We start from the raw sequence: 23454 nt of genomic DNA on the forward strand, positions 1-23454 counted from the left end.
GTCTTTCACACAGGTCTCATTTCACTTGGGGGCTGCACGATTGGAGCCATGAGGAAGAAAAGAGCAAAGCAAGGAGGCAAACGATGAATTCCACAGGAATGGCCTCTAGAAGACCCTGCTCAGAGATATTCAGAAGTTTCAGCAACTGAATGAGAGTCCTGGCTCCACTATGGACTTCCTCCTGTGCTCTTCTTGTCTTAGCTTTTTATGTAGTTCAGCCTTCCCTCAAACTCTTTATCCTCTTGCTTTACACTCCCAAAGCTGTGGTTGCAGATCACCATGCAATACCACACCTGACTTCAGGTGTATGAGTTTATTCACTGCTGTCTGTATGTGTGTGGTGAATTGAATAAACTTGTCTGTGTGAGTGTGTTCATGTGCATAGCCCGGGATCAATAGTAGGTACCTCCTTCTATTACTTTCTACTTAAGATCAGGTCTCTTACTGAATGTGGAGCTCATCAATTGGTTAAATTGGCCAACATCGGAATATTGAGGATCAACCTGCCTCTGTCCCTCTAAATGCCTGGCTTTTCTGTGAGCACTAGGGATTAGAACCCAGGTTCCCCAGGTTTGCACAGCAGGCCCTTCACCAATTAAGGGCATTAACACCTGATCCATGTTCACAAATTCTCAAGCATACATTTTTGGTGGTTGTTGTGCATGATTAAGTACTTCTTCTTAGACTCCCTTTCCAGAAGGTACATGTAATTACTTTTGCCTTAAAAAACAAAATTGAGGACAAGAGTAATGGTTCCAAAGTTAAGAACACTGGCTGCTCTTCCAGAAGAGTAGGGTCTGATTCCCAGGACTCTTAAGGCAGATCACAACTGTCTAAAACTAGTTCCAGATGATCTGGTGCCTTCTTCTGTCCTTTATGGTTAACAGGTATACAGTGGTACAGAGACATATATGCAGGCTAAATACCCACACATAAAATAAAAATGATTCTGGGCATATACCCCAGAGAATACAACAAAGACACATGCACCACAATGTTCATTGCAGCTCTATTTATAATAGCCAGGAGCTGGAAAGAACCCAGATGTCCTTCAGTAGATGATTGGATACAAAAATTGTGGTACATTTACACAATGGAGTACACTCAGCCACCAGAAACAATGACTTTATGAAATTCTTAAGAAAATGGATGCATCTACAGAATATCATCCTGAGTGAGGTAACCCAGTCACAAAAGAACAGACATAATATGCAGTTACTGATAATTGGATACTAACCCCAGAAAGCTCAGAACACCTCAGAAACAACTCACAGACTATATGAAGTTCAAGAAAAAAAAAAAAAGAAAAGAAAAGAAAAGAAAAAGAAAATGAAAAACCATTATGTTTAATCTTTACACACCAAGAAAACTTTGACTAATTCCAGGTTACATCTTGTTTTACATGTACTTTATGCTCATTGTGACTAGTAAGATCTTAATGCACACTATCAAACCTTTAAAAAAACCAAGTACTGACAAAAATGTATTTGTATACTTTTATGCAAAAATGCTTAAAATCTGTACATTTAAAAATCTTTGTTTTTTAAAATAAAGTTGTTCAAATAAAAATACTCAAAAATGATTTTAAAATACAAATAAATACATAACAGTCAATAAAATTTTTTTCACTAGTGCCAATTAGAAATCCACCTGAATGTCATCACTGCTAACATTATAATTAGTAATAATTTGATAGTTATGTCACTACATATAGGCACAGTACAAGAATGCCTACAATTAAGCACCAATTAAGGTATTTTGCAGCTGGCTATAAAATCAAGAGCTTGCCCTGACTGAGCAGGTGTGCCCAATGCAATCACCAAGCCTTCCAAAACCGGATAGGTTGGCTGGACTGGTAATAGGGGGAAGAGACCAGAATGACTGGATAGAGGAGGGAGGGGTCATTTTGTTCTTGCTGACTTAGAGGATAGAGAAGTTGAGATACAAAGGGCAGCTCCCTTAGGACTCAAGGAAACAAACCTTGGTCCGGTGAGCAATGGGGCTCTGATGCACTGAATGAACTTGCATGTGCACTCATCTACTGAGCATCGGAGAAAGAGAACTGCCCCACACAGGCTTGGACTGAGGCTGGAGACCCACAAGACTCCTGAGAAACTGGCGGTAATCCCTTTGTGTGGTTGAAGTCATTGTGCTTGCGGTAATCCACTAGAACAGGAACAGAGAAGTCACACACCTGGGAATACTGATGCCCTTGGCAGACAGTTTGAAAATCATTGCCTGATTAGGACTTTTGCAAGTTCTCTGTTATTACCAATATATAGACTTCTGGTTTTAATTTTCTACAGTAAGGAGGTGGATAATGTTAACCATTGTTTAAAATATATATAAAAAAAAAACTTGGGATAGTGAAGCTCCTGCTAACTGTTCAGGGATTAGCAGTGATCTTGAATTCTATGAATAGCTACCACTTACTAAGATTCTGTGTACCAGGCGCTGTACTAGTGGGCAAGCCACCTTCTGAGACCTCATGCCTAAAAGAGACCTACCTCCGGATCAAGGAAAATGAACACAGTATTCCCAAGCACATCAACCCAGTGACCGCCTCCCTCATCCAGAAGATGCTTCAGACAGACCCCACAGCCCGCCCCACCATCCACGAGTTGCTCAATGAAGAGTTCTTCACTTCTGGCTACATTCCCGTCCGGCTCCCTGCTACCTGCCTCACCATCCCACCAAGGTTTTCAATAGCTCCCAGCCTGGACCCCAGCAGCAGGAAGCCTCTCACAGTCGTCAATAAAGGCGTGGAGAACCCCCTGCCTGACCCTCCGGAGAGAAAGAGGAACCCGCGGTTCAGGAGACAAATGAGGCCCTCCAGTGCCACCTTAGTGACTTGCTACCCCAGCTGACCAGTGTCAACGCCTCCAAGCCCTCAGAGCGAGGGCTGGTGTGAGGATCCCGCTTGCATCCCTATCTTCTGGGTCAGCAGGTGGGTAGACTATTCGGACAAGTATGGCCTTGGGTACCAGCTGTGTGACAACAGTGTGGGGGTGCTCTTTAATGACTCAACATGCCTCATCCTCTACAATGACAGGGACAGCCTGCATTACATAGAGGTGATGGCACGGAGTCCTACCTCACTCACTGTGAGCTCCCATCCCAACTCCTTGATGAAGAAGATCACTCTCAACTATTTCCGAAATTACATGAGTGAACACCTGCTGAAGGCAGGGGCCAACATCACACCCCGGGAAGTGACAAGCTGGCGCGGCTGCCCTACCTACGGACATGGTTCCGCACACGCAGCGCCATCATCCCGCACCTCAACAATGGCGCTGTACAGATTAATTTCTTCCAGTATCTTGTGCCCCGTGATGGCAGCGGTGACCTACATTAACGAGAAGAGGGACTTCTGGACATACCGCCTGAGTCTTCTGGAGGAATATGGCTGCTGCAAGGAACTGGCTAGCCCCCTCCGCTATGCCCGCACCAGGGTAGACAAGCTGCTGAGCTCGCGCTCTGCCTGCAACCACCTCAAGGCCTCCTAGGTCTCTGTCCTTCGGACTGGTGCCCCTTCACTCTGCTAGCTCTGGGGCTGCTGTTCAGTGTCCCTGGCCCTGGGGGCTGGGGAGGGAGCACTGCCCCCTTTGAAGGGGTTGCTGTGTGTAAGTTATTTTGTACATGTTTGGGTGTGGGTTTACAACCTCTTCCTTGCCCTCATACCACTATGAATTGTATAAATATTTCTATTGAATTTGGGACTGCCCTTTTCTTAGCTTATATATATTAAATATATGTACATCTCTCAAAAAAATTTCTAGGACTCCCTTACAATAATTTCTGGTTTTACTTAATTTACAGAATGATACACCTTAAAGTAACTGAGTTAAATCTGAGCTAGTATAGCATCGGTGTGGTCATTATTTGGCATGATATTTACAAAGTTAGAGATGCCAAACCAGAGTAGACACATATAGCCAATTAAAATGCAATTTGGATGTTAGATAAACAAATATTTTCAATGTTGGTGTTGTTTTAAATATTGCATAGAAACTATATTAAAATGTTACCCAGTTACCTGAACACATAATTTTCAGTTCTTATTTGACTCCCCTAAGTGCAGGTAAATGAAAGCCAAGTTACAGGCTGAGTGTAGAGACACTCTTTTAGTGTCAGCCCTTAGAGGCAGAAACAGGTGGACCATAGAGTTAAGTGTGTGAAGTGGTAAGAAGGACCCGAGGAACTAGAGCATAAAAAAAAAACATGATCAAAATGTATGAAAAAAACCTTTAATTAAAAGAGTGGTTTATAAGTAGTGTAAATATGAGGAATAAATAATTGCTTTTTATTGCTAATCATACAGAACATCACATAGGAACTCAAATTTGAATGAAGTAATTTTGTGGAAGGCAGAAAAAAATTACCGAATGCTCTGTGCTTTTGTAGCTATTGACTGAAGCTCGTTATAAAATACAATCATCAAACTGAGCACAGGGACCCCAATGGAGGAGTTAGAGAAAGGACTGAAGGAGCTGAATGGGTTTGCAACCCCATAGGAAGAACAACAATATCAACCAACCAGACCCCCAGAGCTCCCAGGGACCAAACCACCAACCAAAGGGACCCATGGATCCAGCTGAATATTTAGCAGAGAATAGCACTGTCTGTCATCAATAAGAGGAGAAGCCCTTGGTCCTGTGAAGGCTCCTTTCCCCAGTGTAGGGGAATGCCAGGGTGTTGAGGTAGAAGTGGGAGGGTGGGAGGGAGAGCATCCTCATAGAATCAGGAGGAGGCAGGATGGGAAAAGAGGGAGACTGGAAAGGGGATAACATTTGAAATTTAAATACATGAACTATGTAATAACAATACAATGCACCAGATACAACTGAAATCTAAAGATGAAAGTTGCTCAGAAATGCATGCTGCAGTAAGTGGAAGACCAGGGGAAGTGAGAGATGAAGAAGAATTCATGAAAACATGTGTAGCTACATGCTAAATACAGATCTCTGTGTGTCTGTCTGTCTGTCTATGTGTTGGGGGTAGGTCACTGAATGCTTGTAGAGGTCACAGAACAACTAAGGGGTCTCTCCTTCCACCACATAGGTCCAGGGGATTAAACTTGTCAGACTTGGCAGCCCATCCAGCCAACTCCCTAACTCATTGTTTCTTTCTTATCACTGGAACTGTGTATTAATCTCTCCTTGCTATACCACTAAGGTGTCTGATGACAGTCTGCAGCATTCTTTACTGGGACCCACCCTACTCCGCCTCTCCTGGGGATGATGGCTTTCTCAGCGGACAGATCTGCATTTCTCTTTGCCACTCGTGGTTGGGTTTCCCTCAGCAACTGTGTGTGAAAATGAGGTTGCAGTGGTAGGTACTGGCCTTGAGGTGGCTGTGACCTTGTATCTCATCTTGACTTCCTTGTCCTTCCACTGCTACTCTAGCCAGGCTTCTTTGGTGAGGAGGATTCATGGCATCTTGATTTTTGTTGGCCCACAAATTTTGTCTCACTATTGCTACCTGCCTTCATTTCTCCCTGCACAGGGTTTGAAAACCCAGGGTGCTTATATGCCATTGGCTGGGAATCTTGACTTGCAATAGGGCTGGTTTTGTTGCATCTTGCCTCAGGGAATCTCTCCAATTCCCTCTCTGTCCCTGCACTGTTCTGGTCACCTTCTGGTAAGTGTTCCTCAGGAGCCAGAGACACTCCCAGCCCGGTGGTTACAGTTGACTGCATAGTTACTGCTGTGATCTGGAATCATTAGGGCCACAACCTTTCTCCTTCACTAACACGGAGCCTCAGGCTTTTCTAGCTCCTATACCACAAAGGTACTTCTTTGGGGTCATTCTCTGGACCATGTGATATACAAATACATTTTTATTGATGTCATTCCTGTTGGTGAAACTATATCTATTTATTTTATTGGGCCGTTTTACTGTTCAGCAAAAGTTCTTTGGAGGGATGACCTGCTGGACATGCATTGTGAACAGAAGGCCTGTGTACTGCCGGTTGCAGATGGTGTCAGCCTCCGGGGCTGTACCTCTGAGGTGGTACGGGAGCATCAGACAGCTGCTGTGCCTCTGTCTTGTTGCTCTGTATGCACTGACGACAATGACTTGGGCAGCTGTAGCAGCTGCTGAATCCTCTTGTGGTGTGATGGTAACAAGGCAGGGGTGAGACACATCTGTTCCTATTGCTAATCACACTGTATTGGGTGTTTTAGGTGCTCCAGGAATATAAAACATATGGACAGGTATGCATAGGCTGTATAAAAATCCTATTAAGTAAGGGATTTGCGCATGTGGCTATTTTAATGTCACTGACCTTCTGGAACTAATCTCACATGAATAATAAATGAACTTAAATATCTATTAGACTATAACAGGAAAGTGTTGTGGACTTGTTCTTTGAAGGGTTAACTTCTAATGCAACTGTACTGTTTGGGAAAAAGCCTTTTTGTTGACGACATAAGGGTGGTGGCTTCTATGTAGGACTTTGTGTTCTTATAAGAAGGGACAACAAAATATCTCTTTTATGCTGCTTTATCTTCTAGGACAAAATATGCTTCTTTTATATTCAGTGGGAAACCTGATAAGGCTTTTATTTGGAGGCAAGAGGGACTCTTTGAAGCTACTCTGAGTAGCGTCTGAGTAGCTACTCTTTAACTTTCTGGCTTGCCACTTCCTACAACGTGTGGGTGGGCTGTTCTCACTTGATAATTCCCCTGGTGAGTTAGGCACATTCTGAGATGATGGCTGAGATGTTATGGGACATAACATCCTGGGACAAGAGTAGCTCATCGCTTAGGGGCTGTGTGCTGTTCCTCCAGGGGTTATCCATCCGAGTGAATGAAGTATGTTCAAAACTGCTCTTTCACAAAGTGGGTAGAATTACTTTGACTCACTCTATCTCTGACTCAAAATAATGCTATTTTTCACATTTTCTGTTATTGACATGTTTGATTTAGGTGTGACTGATGTGTTGATTTTTTATAAATTAGAGATCTGAAGGTATTTTTTAACTTTATTTTTTACTATGGTTAGTACTTTGTGTACATATAAAGGCAAATCTTTTCCCCACTGAACTCATTAAGGCAAATTGTCTTCATGCAGAGAGAAGCTGTCTGAAGACCCATGTCACCATCTGTTGTAAAAGAAATATTTCCAATTTACTGGGTGTTAGCTTAGTAATAAACAAGACCAGGGAAAAATTTTAAAGTTGAGTTTTATTTCAGATTAATACACTAACTCTTTGTAGGTCATCTTATTTATCTCTTAGTAGGTCAGGGATGCACTTGAGTCCCAGTTACCACCAGGGAAACAGACATATAATCAATAAGTTCCAGTAAAGATGCTCCTGTGCTTTTGAAGGTTTGGGTGGATTTTGTTCAAATTCTATTTGCCAGTTGGTGTACCTTCAGATTGTCCACAGAGAAACAAAGACTTCCAAAAATTATTTTCTTACTGTCACCGGTATTCATTGGTCTTAGCAAGCTCTTATGAGCTTCTCACATCTTCCTCACTTCAGGTTTTTTTATTTTCCACCACATAAAGTACTTACTGTTGGATAGGAATGTTTTTGACGTTGTGAAGAGTCATAGGAAGACATCCAATCCCAGCCTCCTTCATCTCCCCTGCAACCTTCAGGTTCTCCCACTTTCTAAGAACCCAGGCCTCTGAAACAAGACTGTCTTGTGATCCTCAGACCCCCAAAAGTAGTGTAGTCCTGTTCATTTGACCCCTTCTACAGGGAATGTTCTTTCAGGGTAACTTGTCTTGTGCCACTTGGTACAACGGAGAATGCAGTCTCCACATTCACTACATGGGTGACAACGTGACGTTACTGATGTTTGTGCAGAAGACAGTAGTAGTCCCAATTTATTATATGCCTGCTGAGTACCTATTATTGTATTAAGGATGCAAATATAAGACCAAGGGATGAGACATGAACTCTTGAAAGACTTTTCCATTTGGAAGGAATGCTATAAAGAACTGGGAGGTTCTCAGAAATCACCTATTTGAATTCTTCATCTGTATCCAGATTTTTAAAAAAACAACAAGAGTAACAAAACAAGAACAAGAAACAAAACTGAATCAATCAAACAAGGAGGGGTTTGCACCCTGATGTACAGAGCTGGGATTCATTCTCAGGCCTTCAGTCTCAGTCTGGTTCCTGTACATCATTGGTTATGAAGGATGCTGATGAAGCTAAAGACAGAGGTGAGGTTTGTGTGCTGGAGGCATGGCAGGGATGGGTAGGTCAGAGATATGTACACATGAAAGGAAGAAGTAAGAGAATTATGACTCATAAGGAAGAAAATAAAAAAGCTGCATGCCAATATTCAGTTTCTTTAGGAGGACTTGTTTGTCGGCATACCAAGATGAGTTGCAGAAAGAATGAACGTGGGTGTGTTTGTTCACAGGTAAGGAAAAGAGAAATAGAATATTTCTTCCTCAAGACCAATAATGTTTCACCTAAATTGTGCCTTCTGATTTTTCTTGCTGTACTGTGTCATTGATAAATAAAGGGGAACTAAGAGTATTTAGGAGTCCCAAGGTCTAAGAAGTTGAAGTGAATGATAGAAAAGTAAAAAATATTGTTTTACTCAGAAGAGCCATTGGAACCACTGGTGTAGGTTGACTAGCATGAAATACCAAAATGAAGTTTGGTGGGGGTTAATCCGGGAGCTGTATCTACAGACACAACATGAAGTTTCTGTTGTCTGGAAGTTATGTCACCACAAATGTTTGAGGGGTGGCAGAGAGAAAATGGGACTAAGGATACAGCACAGGGATAGAACACACGCCTAGAATGTGTGGAGACTGAATTCCCCAGTACCGGCACACACGGGTGTGAGCACCCCCCCACACACACACACAAGGATAGCAATGTTTTCTTCTCTTGCATGTTTAAATAGAGAAAACCCCACCATGATGACGTGCAACTGTTGGTTCTCTAGCGCCTTTCTCACTAATCAGAGTATGTCGCTGTCTTGCATATGCATCAGTAACTTCGGTGGCTCATATCCTAATGTTTTTAAAGGAGTAACACATACAGTGAATACAAATCTCTGTAAGCTAAAGTGAAAAGTGGACATTTACAAATAGATAATGAAACGAAGCAATGTCCCATGGAAACTGGAGTTTAGCCTTCATAGAGGGGAGAGCTTTCTCTGTAGTTTAACCCTGCATGGCCTTCTCATCCTGGCTTTTTTATTATTGAAAATAGATTCTTTTCTATTACACTATATCTTGATTACTGTTTTCCTCCCTTCATCCCTCTCAATTTCTCCCCACTTCTTCTCCTCTCCAGATCTACTCCCATTGGAAAAGAACAGACTTCTAAGAGAAAATAAACAAACACAACAAAATGAAATTTAATAAGGTGAAGCAAAAACTTTCATATTAAAGTTGGACATGGCAACCCAACAGGAGAAATTAAAGCCACATGGGCAGGCGAGGGGTCAGAGACCTACTTGTTCTTATAGTCAGGAATTCGAAACAATACTAACAGCTCTAATTTTATATGCTGAGAACCTGCTACATACCCACGCAGGCCCCGTGCTTGCTGCTTCAGTCTCTGTGAGCTCATATGCACCTGGCTTAGTTGATTCAGAGGGCCCTGTTTGCCTGGTGTCCTCTATCCCCTCTGGTCTTACAATTCTTCTGCCTCTTCTTCTGTGGAGTTTTAGCTCCGAGCAAGAGATTTCATAGAAACCCCCAATTTAGACTTTCTGCATAAGGTCTAGATGATGGTTTCTTCTCATCTTCTGCTGCCAGAGGAAGTCTCTTTAATAATAAATGAACAAGGCACTGAACTATAGGTATAGCAGAATATTACTAGAAATCATTTTATTGTCACTGTTTTAGACCAGTTGTGTTTGGTGTTACCCTGGGTCTTTTTGCTATCTAGTCTCTGTTTTTTGGTTACCCAAGCAAGGTCTGGGTATGGGTTTCTTCTCATAGAATGGGCCTTAAGTCAAAGTAAACATTGGTTGGCTATTCCCACAAATTCTGTGTTACATTGTTCTAGTATATTTGAAGGCAGGATAGATCATAGGTCAAAGGTTTTGTGACTGGTTTGGTGTTCAAATTCCTCTTTTGGTAGCCTACATAATACCTTCTCACACCATTGAGACTAAAACATAAGGGTGACAGTTCCATTCAGGCACCAGCTCAACTTTCCATGTTAAGTGAGTTGTGTGGATTTTATCTTCAGCACTGCCAGTTTGAGGAGAGCAATGTTTTTGTCTTAAAATCAGCCCAGGTTGTTACAGGAATTTCTAATAGATCTGCTTGGCCTACAATTCAATTAGAAGCAACCTCAATCCACCACTGGAAGCCATATTGATTTCCATAGTGGCTATACAAATTTTCACTCCCACCAGCAATCAAGGAGTGTTCCCCTTGTTACACATGCTCAACAGCATGAGCTGTCACTTGTGGTTTTGATCTTGGTCATTCTGACTTGTCTAAACTAAAATCTCAAAGTAGTTTTAATTTGAGTTTCCCTGATAGCTAAGGATGTTGAACACATTTAAAGCATTTCTCAGCTATTTGAGATTCCTCTATTGACAATTCTCCATTTAGATCTATACCCCATTTTCATTGGATTATTTGTTTCTTATATCTAGCTTTTTGAGTTATTTATATGTATTTTTAATATTAATCTTATGTGGAGTTGGTAGAAATTGTATCCAATCTATAGGCTGTCACTTTGTCTGATTGAAGGCATCCTTTTCTCACAGAAGCTTTTCAGTTTCATGAGGTCCCACTTATTGATTACAGGTCCCACTGTACTAAGACAGTACAGGTCTTAGTACCTGTGCTGTCATGTTCTATTCAGAAAGTCATCTTCTGTACCAGTGAGTTCAAGGCTATTCCATACTTTTCTATCAGGTTCAGTGTATCTGGTTTTATGCTGAGATTTTTGATCCCCTTTGAGTTTAGTTTTTTGCAGGGTGATAAATATGTATCCAGTTGAATACTTCTATATACAAACATCCAGTTTGACCAGTACAATTTGTTGAAGGTGCTGTGTGTATCTATGAATTGCTTATCAAAAACCAGGTGTCCATAGGTATTTGGATTTGTATCTGAACCTTCAATTCAATTTCACTGATCAATATCTTTGTTTTTATGCCAAACCATGTAGTTTTTATTACTATAACTTTGTAGTACAGCTTCAAACCAGGCCTGGTGAGACTTCTGGTAGTTCTTTTATTTTTTTAGGATTATTTTAGGTAGCCTGAGATTTTTGTTTTTCCATACAAAATTAAGAATTGTCCTTCAATGTCTTCCTAAACTTAGATGTTTTCATCCATTGTCAATGGCACTATGAAGAAGACCTTTAGTGGTAATATTTAATAGGCTCTGTTGTTATTGGGTTATCTGTTGTTAAAAGGCTACTTCTGTCCCAGGTGGTCCATGACTGCCCCAGCGTGTTGTTTTCTGCTTTCACACACTGTCCTTCACAGCCCGGTAAAGTCATGACTCAACAATCAATAACTTATCAAACAGGTTTATATGTTAAATTCTCAACCCACAATTCCTCTACACAATAAGCTTACAGCCAGTTGACAAAAATATAGACTGCCCCCCCTAGATAAGATAAACTGAGCCATAGAAAAACGTTAGAAATAATCATAGCAACCTTATCCATATAGAAATGCATGGGGAGAAACATCCATGTCTGCATCCATGTTGCCTCCCCTCAAATCTCTTGATTTTCCTCTTCTTCTGCTTTTCCAAAATGTTCTCCCCACCCACTCTCCACTGTCCAATCATGTATTGCCTTGACATCAACCTGCAGAGACCAGCTCTCCATAGCCTATCTTCCTATCCTTGGACCCATCTCTGTGTTAGCCATCTCCACAATGCAATACATTTTACAGCACCACATATTCCTGAGAATCTAGTTCACCTTGCACTGTTCTATCTTACATTTTGTTAGTCAACCAATATGTAGTGGAAGTCATGACTGATATGACATTAGCCCTTTTCTCAGTAGAAGACCATGGTTTGCTGTTTCTATGCAAGTCCATGAGCCTTGATCTTCAATCAAAGTTCTCTTTCTGATTCTTGTGGAATGATAAATATTACTTTCTGTCTTATGACATTTTGATGGTCCTTTGGCATGGCATTCATATTCTCTTAGTGAACACGTAAGAAATGTATGTCTAGTCTTTGAGATTTAATCAGGCAAGACCTGTTAAAAGCACTAGAAATATTTCTTTCTCCTCTTGTGGGATAAATGAATATAGCTACAGTGTATGCTTTTTTACTTGCTGTTAATTCTTCAACTTGATCCAAATTTAAGACAAGTTTTAAAGGGGTTGTGTATGGTAGAGAATGATTCACTAAATAAAACCCAGGGTTAGAAATAGGAAAAATCAAATGTTTCTAGACTAAAGATGTGGTAACTGAAGTAACAAACTTTTGTTTGTTGTGTTTGTTTGTTTCTATCTTTATTCTTTTCTCTGGGTTTGTAGTAGGTGGTGGAATTATCCAATTGTGTTCTTTGTGTTTTGGAAATGAGTTTAATGCAAGGTATCACTCATGTCTCCTGGTGATATCTGTCTGGCTTGGTGGCTCATATGAAGCACCCTATTGATTACATGATGGAAAATCAATTCCAAAATCACCCAGGTCCTTAACTCCAGGACATGTCCTGTAAATTCAATGTTGGCTCTTCATCATTGTGATGAATGCTCAATTACTGTCTTAGTAAGCAATATTTAGGGAGTAATTGTGTTTTTCTTCCACAATTTCCTGTAGCCTGAGGACCTTCACATTTCCTTTCCCATGATGGGAAGCAAGGGCAAAACACAGCTGTGTCATCTTCTAAATTGAACCAGTGCTCCACCTCGCTTTAAGAAAACTATGTGCTGGGCTGTGGAGATGGTTTAGTGGTTAAGAGCACTGTCCTTCCAGAGGTCCTGAGTTCAGTACCCAGCAACCACATGGTAGCTTACAACCATCTGTAATGGGATCTGATGCCCTCTTCTGGTGTGTCTGAAGACAGTTCTAGGGGACTCATATAAATTAAATACATAAATCTTTAAAATAAAAAGAAAAACATGTGCTACAGATGCTGCCTGGTTATCTATGTCTGAAGATGCTCTGAGAAAAAAACAGAGATGGCAGAGATGTGTCAAAACCACCAATGAGGGCAATGTTCGTATGACTAGTTGGGTCCCTGTGTAATCAATGGAAAACAATTAATAAAATGATTGGGATCATATACATTTCCTGAGTGAAACATAGGACATTGGCATTTTGGTTACCACAAATTAAAGTCAGTAGATATCTGGGCAATTTTGAACATATCTTAACTAATGTTCCTTGGTCTATTAGCATTTTTCTGATCTCACATATAGAATTTCCATGTGTGAAGGATAGGGACGAACAATTGTGAGTATATAACTTAAACACTATTTTTTCTCACTTTCAAAGAGTTCATTTTACTCATATGCTCCCTTTATTCTATCTTTTTGTGAATAAAACATTTCAAGATGAGAATGGGAAGTCATGTCTCAGTGCTGTGCTAGAGTAGATGGTGGTTAGAGACTCTCATTCAAAAATGGACTGCTCTGGTTAAGGTTTCCTGTATAATACCCGTGTAGTCAAGCCAATCAGTAATTTCAGCATGGATGGAAGAGTTCCTAAGAATCCACTTCTCATTGAAAGCTATTAGCAAATGATTGCTGGGAGAGGGAAGCCATTTTTCCTCATTGATGTAGACACTGCTGTGTTGCCTGTACTCTTGCAAGAACACTAATTTGACTCAGTGGGCTATTGAAAAACTAATTTTTTAAGAGAAAAAAAAGATGATGATGGTATAAGGAGTATACATTGGGTCTCCAGAGGAAAGGGAGATAAACATAATCAAATACATATTATGAAATTGTTAAAGAACTGTAAAAAAGTATCCTTGAAGAAGATAGGATGCTCAGAGACAGATCTACTCTGCTAAACTGCAGTGGATAGGTAAGCCTTTTTCTTGAAATAGGTGATCAAAGTCTAGTAGTCATTATTAGACTTCTTTCACATTTTCCCAGATGCAAGCAATCTGTAGTGAGGAATTTAAGTGTGATATGGTAGATACTCCAGGGGAAGATACTGATAGGGGTGATCAAGAAAAATCATAAGCTATGCCCATGAGCCCAAAACAGGACATCATAGAGATCAAATTTCCAAAGGCTAAGGTACTAACAGCCCCGTCCCTAAAATGGCTACCAAACAGACTGTACAGCAAGAGCAGTGGCCCATAACCAAAAAAAAAAAAAAAAAAAAAAAAAAAAAAAAAAAAAATGCAGGCACTTGAACAACTGGTGAAAGAGCAGCGGTAGGCTCAACATATAGAAGAGTCTACCAGCCTATGGAATCCCCTGTGTTTGTTGTAAAAGAGAACTCATACAATGGAGGGTGATAATGGATTTAAGAGCAGCTAACAAAGCAATTCAACCAATGAGTTCTTTACAGACTGGACTTTCTTTACCATTTTTGTTACTGAAATCATGAGCTATAATAATAATTTGACTTGAAATATTTTTTTTTCATGATACCCATACATGAACAGGATAGAGAAAAGTTTTTCTCAATACCTACTTTGAATAATAGTCATCCACTGAAGAGATACCACTGGAAAGTACTTCTATAGGGAATGTTCAATCATTGAACTTTATGTCAGTGTTTTGTGCAACAACCATTAGAAATAATCCATAAGCATTGGATTTATCATTTATCATTATATGAATGACATTTTTTGGCTGATTCTGACAAAGATGTTTTAGAGAATATATTCAAGGTAACACAAAGAATTCTGCCATGGTGGGTGTTATAGATTGCTCCAAAAAAAAAAAAAAAAAAAAAAAAAAATACAAAGATGGGATTCACTTAGTTATTTGGGTTATAAATCAATAAACAAAAAATTCAACCACAAAAGGTACAGATCTGTAGAGAACATTTGCAAACACTTAAAGATTTTAAAAAATCAATGGGAGATATTAACTGGCTGAGGCACACTTGTTTTGCTGAGGCAATACCTTTGGGAGAACATGTGATGTTTGGAGAGATTATAAACAGGACTCAATGAACAGTGATGGTGGGCTTGCATAGTTAGCCTTACAAAGCTTTTTTGGTCTCCAGTCTTCACTGATCTTCATTTTGTTGGGAGAGGCACAGCAGAGAACTTTTCCTGGCATCCTTGCTGGTTCTGGTCCCTCCTGCTGACTCATGTCAGTTTGATAGAGACCTGGCTGTTTCTGCTGGGTTATGTTACCACTGATGATTTAAGATTGATATCCTGACACTACTGAACTGGACTTCTGGTAACCTGACAGAAAGAGATTAGCATCTCCCCTCAAAGAAGAACTTCTGAATAGGCCCACAAACCCTTGTTCTAACTACCATCTTTTCTTCCCTACCTTTGATGTTGGACTAGAAGAGGTGATTAAAGCATTTGAAAACATTTATTGAAAGTAGCCATTTAAAAAAATCTAAGCCTACACTTTTTTTCTTTTTATTTTATTAAATTAAACAACTTTATTTTAAAAAACAAAGATAAATGTACAGATTTTAAGCATTTTTGCATAAAATTATATGAATACATTTTTGACAGTACTTGATTTTTTTAAAGGTTTGATAGTATGCATTAAAATCTTACTAGTTACAAGGAGCATACAGTACATGTAAAACAAGATGTAACCTGGAAATAGTTAAAGTTTTCTTGGTGTTTAAAATTTAAGCATAATGGTTTTTCATTTTCTTTCTTTCTTTTTTTGGCCTTTGTTTTTCTTGAACTTCATATAGTCTGTGAGTTGTTTCTGGGGTGTTCAGAGCTTTCTGGGGTTAGTATCCAATTATCAGTGACTGCATATTATGTCTGTTCTTTTGTGACTGGGTTATCTCACTCAGGATGATATTCTCTAGATGCATCCATTTTCTTAAGAATTTCATAAAGTCATTATTTCTGATAGCTGATTAGTACTTTATTGTGTAAATGTACCACAATTTTTGTAACCATTCCTCTACTTAAGGACATCTGGGTTCTTTCCAGTTCTGGCTATTATAAATAGAGCTGCTATAAACATTGTGGTGCATGTGTCTTTGTTGTATGTTGGAGCTTCTCTGGGGTATATGCCCAGAAGTGGAATAACTGGGTCTTCAGGTAGTACTATGACCAATTTTCTGAGGAACCGCCAGACTGATTTCCAGAAGGTTTGTACCAGTTTACAACCCCACCAACAGTGGAAAAGTGTTCCTCTTTCTCTGCATCCTCACCTGTCATCTGAATATTTGATCTTAGCCATTCTGGTTTGTATGAGGTGGAATCTCAGGGTTGTTTTGATTTGCATTTCCCTGAGGATGTCGAGCACTTCCATAGATGCTTCTCAGCCATCTGATATTCCTCAATTGAGAACTTTTTGTTTAGCTCCATACTCCATTTTTTAATAGGGTTGTTTGATTCTCTGGAGTCTAACTTCTTGAGTTCTTTGTATACCTTGGATATTAGCCCTCTATCAGTTGTGGGGTTGTTAAAGATATTTTCCAAATCTGTTGGCTGCCATTTTGTTTTCTTCACAGTGTCCTTAGCCTTACAGAAACTTTGCAATCTCATTAAGTCCCATTTGTGGATATTTAACCTTAGAGCATGAGCCGTTGGTATTCTGTTCAGGAAATATTCTCCTGTGCCTATGTGTTCTAAGGTTTTCCATACTTTCTCTTATAATAGTTTCAGTGTACCTGGTTTAATGTGGAGATCTTATAACCACTTGCATTTGAGCTTTGTACAAGGAGATAAGAAAGGGTCTATTTTTATTCTTCTGCATGCTGAATGCCAGTTGGACCAGCATCATTTGTTGAAGAGGCTGTTCTTTTTCTATTGAATGTTTACAGATCCTTTGTCAAAAATCAAGTGACCATATATGTGAGGGCTCATTTCTGGATCTTCTATTCTATTCCATTGATCCTTGTGCCCATCTCTGTACCAGTACCATGCAGTTTTTAGCACAATTGCCTTGTAATATAGCTTGAGGTCAAGGATGATGATTCCCGCAGATGTTTTCTTGTTGTTGAGGAAGGATTTCACTATCCTAGGTCTTTTGTTATCCCAGATGAAATTGCACATTGCTCTTTCCAACTCTATGAAGAATTGGGTTGGAATTTTGATGGGGATTGCATTGAAACTGTAGATTGCTTTTGGTAAGATGGCCATTTTTACAATGTTGATTCTTCCAATCCATGAGCATAGGAGATCTTTCCGTTTTCTGAGATCTTCCTCAATTTCCTTCTTCGGAGATTTGAAATTCTTCTCATACAGTTCCTTCACTTGTTTAGTTAGAGTCACACCAAGGTATTTTATATAGTTTGTGACTATTGTGAAGGGTATCTTTCCCTAATTTCTTTCTCCACATGTTTGTCCTTTGAGTAGAGGAAGGCTACTGAATTGTTTGAGTTAATTTTATATCCAGCCACTTTGCTGAACTTGTTTATCAGCTGTAAAAGTTCTCTGATAGAATTTTTGGAGTCACTTAAGTACACTTCTATCATGTCATCTGCAAACAGTCATGTTTTTACTTCTTCCTTTTCAATAGGTATCCCTTTGATTTCCTTTTGCTGTCTATTTGTTCTGGCCAGGGCTTCCAGTACTATGTTGAATAGGTGGAGGAGAGTGGGCAGCCTTATCTAGTCCCTGACTTTAGTGGGATTGCTTCAAGTTTCTCACCATTAAGTTTGATGTTGGCTATTGGTTTGTAATATATTGCTTTTATTATGTTTAGGTATGGGCATTGGATTCCTGTTCTTTCCAGGACTTTTAACATGAAAGGGTGTTGAATTTTGTCAAATGCTTTCTCAGCGTCTCATGAAATAACCATGTGATGATTTTTTCTTTGAGTTTTTTTATATGGTGGATTACATTGATGGATTTCCGTATATTAAACCATCCCTATACCAGGGACGAAGCCTACTTGATCATGGTGAATGACCATTTTGGTGTGTTCTTGGATTCGGTTTGCAAGGATTTTGTTGAATATTTTTGCATCAATGTTCATAAGTGAGATTGGTCTGAAGTTTTCTTTCCTTGTAGGGTCTTTGTGTAGTTTAGGAATGAGGGCTATTGTGGCCTCGAAAAATGAGTTAGGGAGTGTTTCATCTGACTCTATTTTGTGGAATAGTTTTGAGAGTATTGGTATTAGGTTGTCAATAAATGTCTGATAGAATTCTTCACAGAACCCATCTGGACCTGGGCTTTCTTTGGTTGGGAAGCTTTTGATGAGTGCTTCTATTTCTTTAGGTGTTGTGGGATTCTTTAGATGGTTTACCTGCTCCTGGTTTAACTTTGGTATCTTGTATCTGTCTAGGAATTCATGCATTTCCACTATTATTGTGCGGTGTGCAATGTATTATTTGAGCTTTAGTAGGGTTTCTTTTATGAATATGGGTGCTTTTGTATTTGGAGCATATATGTTATGGATTGAGAGTTCCTCCTGACAAAATTTCCTTGTAATGAGTAAAAAGTTTCCTTCCTTATCTTTTTTGATAACTTTTGGTTGAAAATCTACTTTATTTGATATTAGAATAGCCACTCTAGCTTGCTTCTTGGGGCCATTTGCTTGGACTTTTTTGTTTTCCCAACCTTTTACTCTGAGATAGTGTCTGTCTTTCTCTTTGAGATAGGTTTTCTGTATGTAGCAAAATGCTGAATTTTGTTTATGTATCCAGTCTGAGAGCCTTTATCTTTTTATTGAGGAATTGAGTCCATTTATGTTAACAGATATTAAGTAATAGTGGTTGCTGTTCCCTGCTATTTTTGCTTTTAGAGGTAGAATTGTGCCTATGTGTCTTTCTTCTTTTGGTTTTCTTGCTTAGATATTTTCTTGTTTTTACTAAGATGTAGTTTCCCTCCTTGTATTGGGTTTCCCCCCTATAATTTGTTGTAGTTCTGGGTTTATAGTCAGATATTGTTTAAATTTAGTTTTGCCCTGGAATATCTTGGTCTCTCCATCTATGGTGATTGAGAGTTTTGCTGGGTATAGCAGCTTGGGCTGGCACTTATGTTCTCTTAGGGTCTGCATGATATCTTTCCAGGATCTTCTAGCTTTCATAGTCTCTGTTGAGAAATCGTGTGTGATTCTGATTGGTCTGCCTTTATAAATTACATGACCCTTTTCCCTTTACTGCTTTTAGTATTCTTTCTTTGCTTTGGGCAATTGGTATTTTGACTATTATGTGTCAGGAGGAATTTATTTCCTGGTTCACTCTATTTGGAGTTCTGTAGGCTTCTTTTATGCTCATAGTCATCTCATTCTTAAGGGTAGGGAAGTTTTCTTCTACAATTTTATTGAAGATATTTACTGTGCCTCTTTAGTTGATATTCTTCACCCTCTTCTATTTCTATTATCCTTAGGTTTGCTCTTCTCATTGTGTCCTGGATCTCCTGGAAATTTTGGGTTAGAAGCTTTTGGGCCTTTGCATCTTCTCTGACTGCTTTGTTTGTGTTTTCAATGTTGTCTTTGGCCCCAGAGATTCTTTCTTTCAACTCTTGTAGTTTGTTGGAGCTGCTTGCATCTGTGACTACTGATTTATTTTTTTTTTTCGGTTTTCTACCTCCAGGGTTGTCTTTTTTAGTGTTTTCTTTATTGTTTCAATTTTCATTTCCTTCTTCAATTCCTTCGTTTCTTTGGTTCTGTTTTCCTCTAGTTCTTTGATTTCTTTGAGTGTTTTTCTTGTTTCCTCTTTAAAAGCTTCTATTTGTTTTTAATGCTTTTCCTCCCGTTCTTGTTTAAGGATCTCTATCATCATCTTGAGGTATGATTTTAGGTCTGAGTCTTCTTTTTCTGGAGTTTTTGGCATTCAGCTATTTGCTGTGATTGGAGAGCTGGGTTCTGGTGTTTCCAGGTTTCCATTGGATAAGTTCTTTTGCTTTCCTCTTGCCATCTTGTTCTCTATGATTATATGTGGTCTTGTTATCAGTGATTATTTCCCATCTCTCCTGTGTATCTCACCTGCATTCCTGGATCTCTGCTTTTCCCAGTGGTAGATGGCCTGACCATTTGTTCCACATGCAAGGGCCCTCTGGGTGGAAACCAAGTCCCTATGGCAGAGTTCCTGCTTCCCTGAACCAATCATGGGTGCACAATTTCCGTGTGCTGGGCTCAGACCTCTCTGTGCCCCTGCTACTAGCAGCACAATCTCACCAGGCCTGTGTTCCTCATGGGACACAAAGAGCCTACAAGGAAAGAGACCTTCAGAACAATCTCCCTTATGAACATTGATGCAAAAATATTCAATAAAATTCTTGGTGTGACCCTAGGCAAGCAAAAGACCTTTATGACAAGAAGTTCAAGTCTCTGGAAAAGAAAATTGAAGAAGATCTTAGAATATGGAAAGATTTCCCATGCTTATGGATTGGAAGGATCAATATTGTAAAAATGGCCATCTTACCAAAAGCAGTCTACAGATACAATGCAATCCCCATCAAAATTCCAGCTCAATCATTCATAGAGTTGGTAAGAGCAATTTGCAAATTCATCTGGAATAACAAAAACCCAGAATAGCAAAATCTAATTTTAACAACAAGAAAACTTCTACAGAAATCACCATCCCTGACCTCAAGCTATATTACAAAGAAATTGTGATTTTTAAAGAAACCACATGGTATTGGTACAGAGATAGGCAGATATCAATGGAACACAGTAGAAGTTCCATAAATGAACTCTCATGCACATGCTCACTTGATCTTTGACAAAGAAGCTTACAACATTCAATGGAAAAAGGACAGCCTCTTTAACAAATGGTGTTCATTCAAGTGGCAGTCAGCATGCAGAAGGATGCAAATTGATCCTTTCTTATCTCCTTGTACAAAGCTCAAGTGCACGTGGGTCAAAGATCTCCACATAAAACTAGGTACACTGAAACTATTAGAAGAGAAAATGGGGAAAAGCTTAGAACACATGGGCACAGGGGAAATTTTCCTGAATAAAACACTAATGGCTTATGATCTTCGATCAAGAACAGGTAAATGGGACTTAATGAGATAGCAAAGTTTCTGTAAGGCGAAGGACACTGTCAAGAAAACAAAATGGCAGCTAACAGACTGGGAACGGATATTTACCAATCCCACATCTGATAGAGTTCTAATATCTAATATATACAAAGAACTCAAGAAGTTAGACTCCAGAGAATCAAACAATCCTATTAAAAATGGGGACAGAGCTAAACAAAGAATTCTCAATTGAGGAATATTGAATTTCAAATGGCAGAGAAGCACCTTAGGAAATGCTTGACTTCCCTAGTCATCAGGGTAATGCAAATCAAAACAACCCTGAGATTCCACGTCACACCAGTCAGAATGGCTAAGATCAAAAACTCAGATGACAGCAGATGAAAAACTTCTCTACTCTTAGTAGGGTTGTAAGCAGGTAAAGCCACTCTGGAAATCAGTGTGGGTGTTCCTCAGAAAATTGGACATAGTCCTACCTGAAGACCCAGTTATTCCACTTCTGGGCAAATATTCCAAAGATGCTCCAACATATAATAAGGACACATGCTCCACCATGTTCATAACAGCTTTATTTTTAATAGCAAAAAGCTGGAAAGAACCCAGATATCCTTCAGTAGATGAATGGATACAGAAATTGTGGTTTATTTACACAATGGAGTACTACTCAGCTATTAGAAACAATGACTTTACATATTCTTAGGTAAACGGATGGATCCAGAGAATATCATCCTGAGAGAGGTAACCCAGTCAAAAGAGAACAGACATAACATGCATTCACTGATAATTGGATACTAGCCCCAGAAAGCTCTGTATACCCAAGAAACAACTCACAGACCATATGAAGCTGAAAGAAAGAAAGAAAGAAAGAAAGAAAGAAAGAAAGAAAAAAGAAAGAAAGAAATCCCAAAAAGTGGAAACCTCCATTCAACTTAGAAAAAAAGTAAAAGTGTATAGCCTCTCTCAATGTGTGATACACCTAGACCTTAAACCAATAATTTAAGAACTAAGGATGTAGTCTTGTGGCAATTCTTGGTATTTAAAAATCATTATGTTTAATCTTTACACACCAAGAAAACTTTGACTATTTCCATGTTACATTTTGTTTTACATGTAGTTTATGTTCATTGTAACTAGTAAGATCTCAGTGCATACTACAAACCTTTAAAAAATTAAGTACTGAAAAAATATATCCATATAGTTTTATGCAAAAAAATAAAGAAAACAGAAAGATGAGAACGTATCAATATACACTTTTGATCTTGAGTTTTGTCTGTTGTGAAACATGATTCGTGGTTCTCATGATGTTTTGTTTTGAGGTTATATTTAAGTGTGCATGCATTCTGTAAAGAACCAGATAATAGTTAGCATAGAATACATCTTTAAAATCTATACATCTTCCTGCTAGCATCCAATTTCTAGAAACTGGACTTTTACCTTTGGCAGCATTAACAGAAAATTTAAATGTCACAAATTTGGAAACAAGCACAAGGATGTTATTACAAATATTACCTATGTGATTCAAACTTAAAGCTTGGGTTTTAACAGATTCTCTGTTCTTCCCATGACACTCTGCAAACCAAACCATACTTCTTTGATTATATGAACTTATACTCTGATGAAGAATGTATAAAATATGTTTCCCTGTTTCTCCCTCTCCTATGCCAAACTTTTTTTCTGTTCTCAAAAATATATTTTACCCCAAAACTTTAATATCATTGAAAAAATAATATATAAAATTGCTTAAAAAATCTTTAAAAGGGAATGAGGAATCCTAGGACCTGATGGATTTACTCCTGAATTATACCAAACCTTAAAAAAAAAAAAAGCTAACACCAAGAAATTTAACAAAGTCTTCCACTAAGTAGAAAAGGGACAGATACTATCAAATGTATTCTATGAAGCAACATTTAACAAATGTTCTGATACAAACATTTGTTAAAGATACAAAAACCAAAAAAACCAAAGACCAAAACAAAAACCTGTATACAAATTTTCTTGTTGACTATAAGAGTTGCCTTGGCCATGGTGTCTGTTCACAGCAGTAAACCTTAACTAAGATAGAAATTGGTGGCAAGGACTTAGGTACTGCTGTGATAGGTCTGACCTTTTGGGAAAAATGTGATTTGGGGACTTTGGATTTGGAAAGTGGTGGGATGCTTTAAATGGGGTTTATTGGGCCGTGGTAATAGTCGTATGGAAGACTTTGTTGCTGAGATTAATTTTAACTGTGCAGATATGGCCCAAGAGGTTTCTGTGGAGAATTTCAATATGTGGCCTAGAGACTATTTTTTGTGGTATTTTGATGGAGAATTTGGCCACTTTTTCCCCTTGTCTGAAGAGCCTGCCTGAGGCTATGGTGAGGAGATTCAGATTAATTGCATTGACAAAGGAAGTCTCAGAAATGCCCATCATAGACTATGTTATCCGATTAAGTTTCACTATGAGCATTTTAAACAAGCAGAGTAAGCTGAGAAAGGAAAAATATT

General features: G+C 39.0%; 1 pseudogene across 1 annotated transcript; it reads left to right on the forward strand.

Annotated features, from left to right (window-relative positions):
• The first annotated feature begins 2414 nt into the window (after window positions 1-2414).
• Window positions 2415-3506, forward strand: LOC308420125 (serine/threonine-protein kinase PLK1-like; annotated as a pseudogene). The gene has a single exon. The product of its transcript is annotated as a serine/threonine-protein kinase PLK1-like (transcript).
• The last annotated feature ends 19948 nt before the right edge of the window (window positions 3507-23454 follow it).

The sequence above is a fragment of the Micromys minutus genome, assembly GCF_963924665.1.
Source record: "Micromys minutus genome assembly, chromosome: 4".
NCBI classification, from domain to species: domain Eukaryota; kingdom Metazoa; phylum Chordata; class Mammalia; order Rodentia; family Muridae; genus Micromys; species Micromys minutus.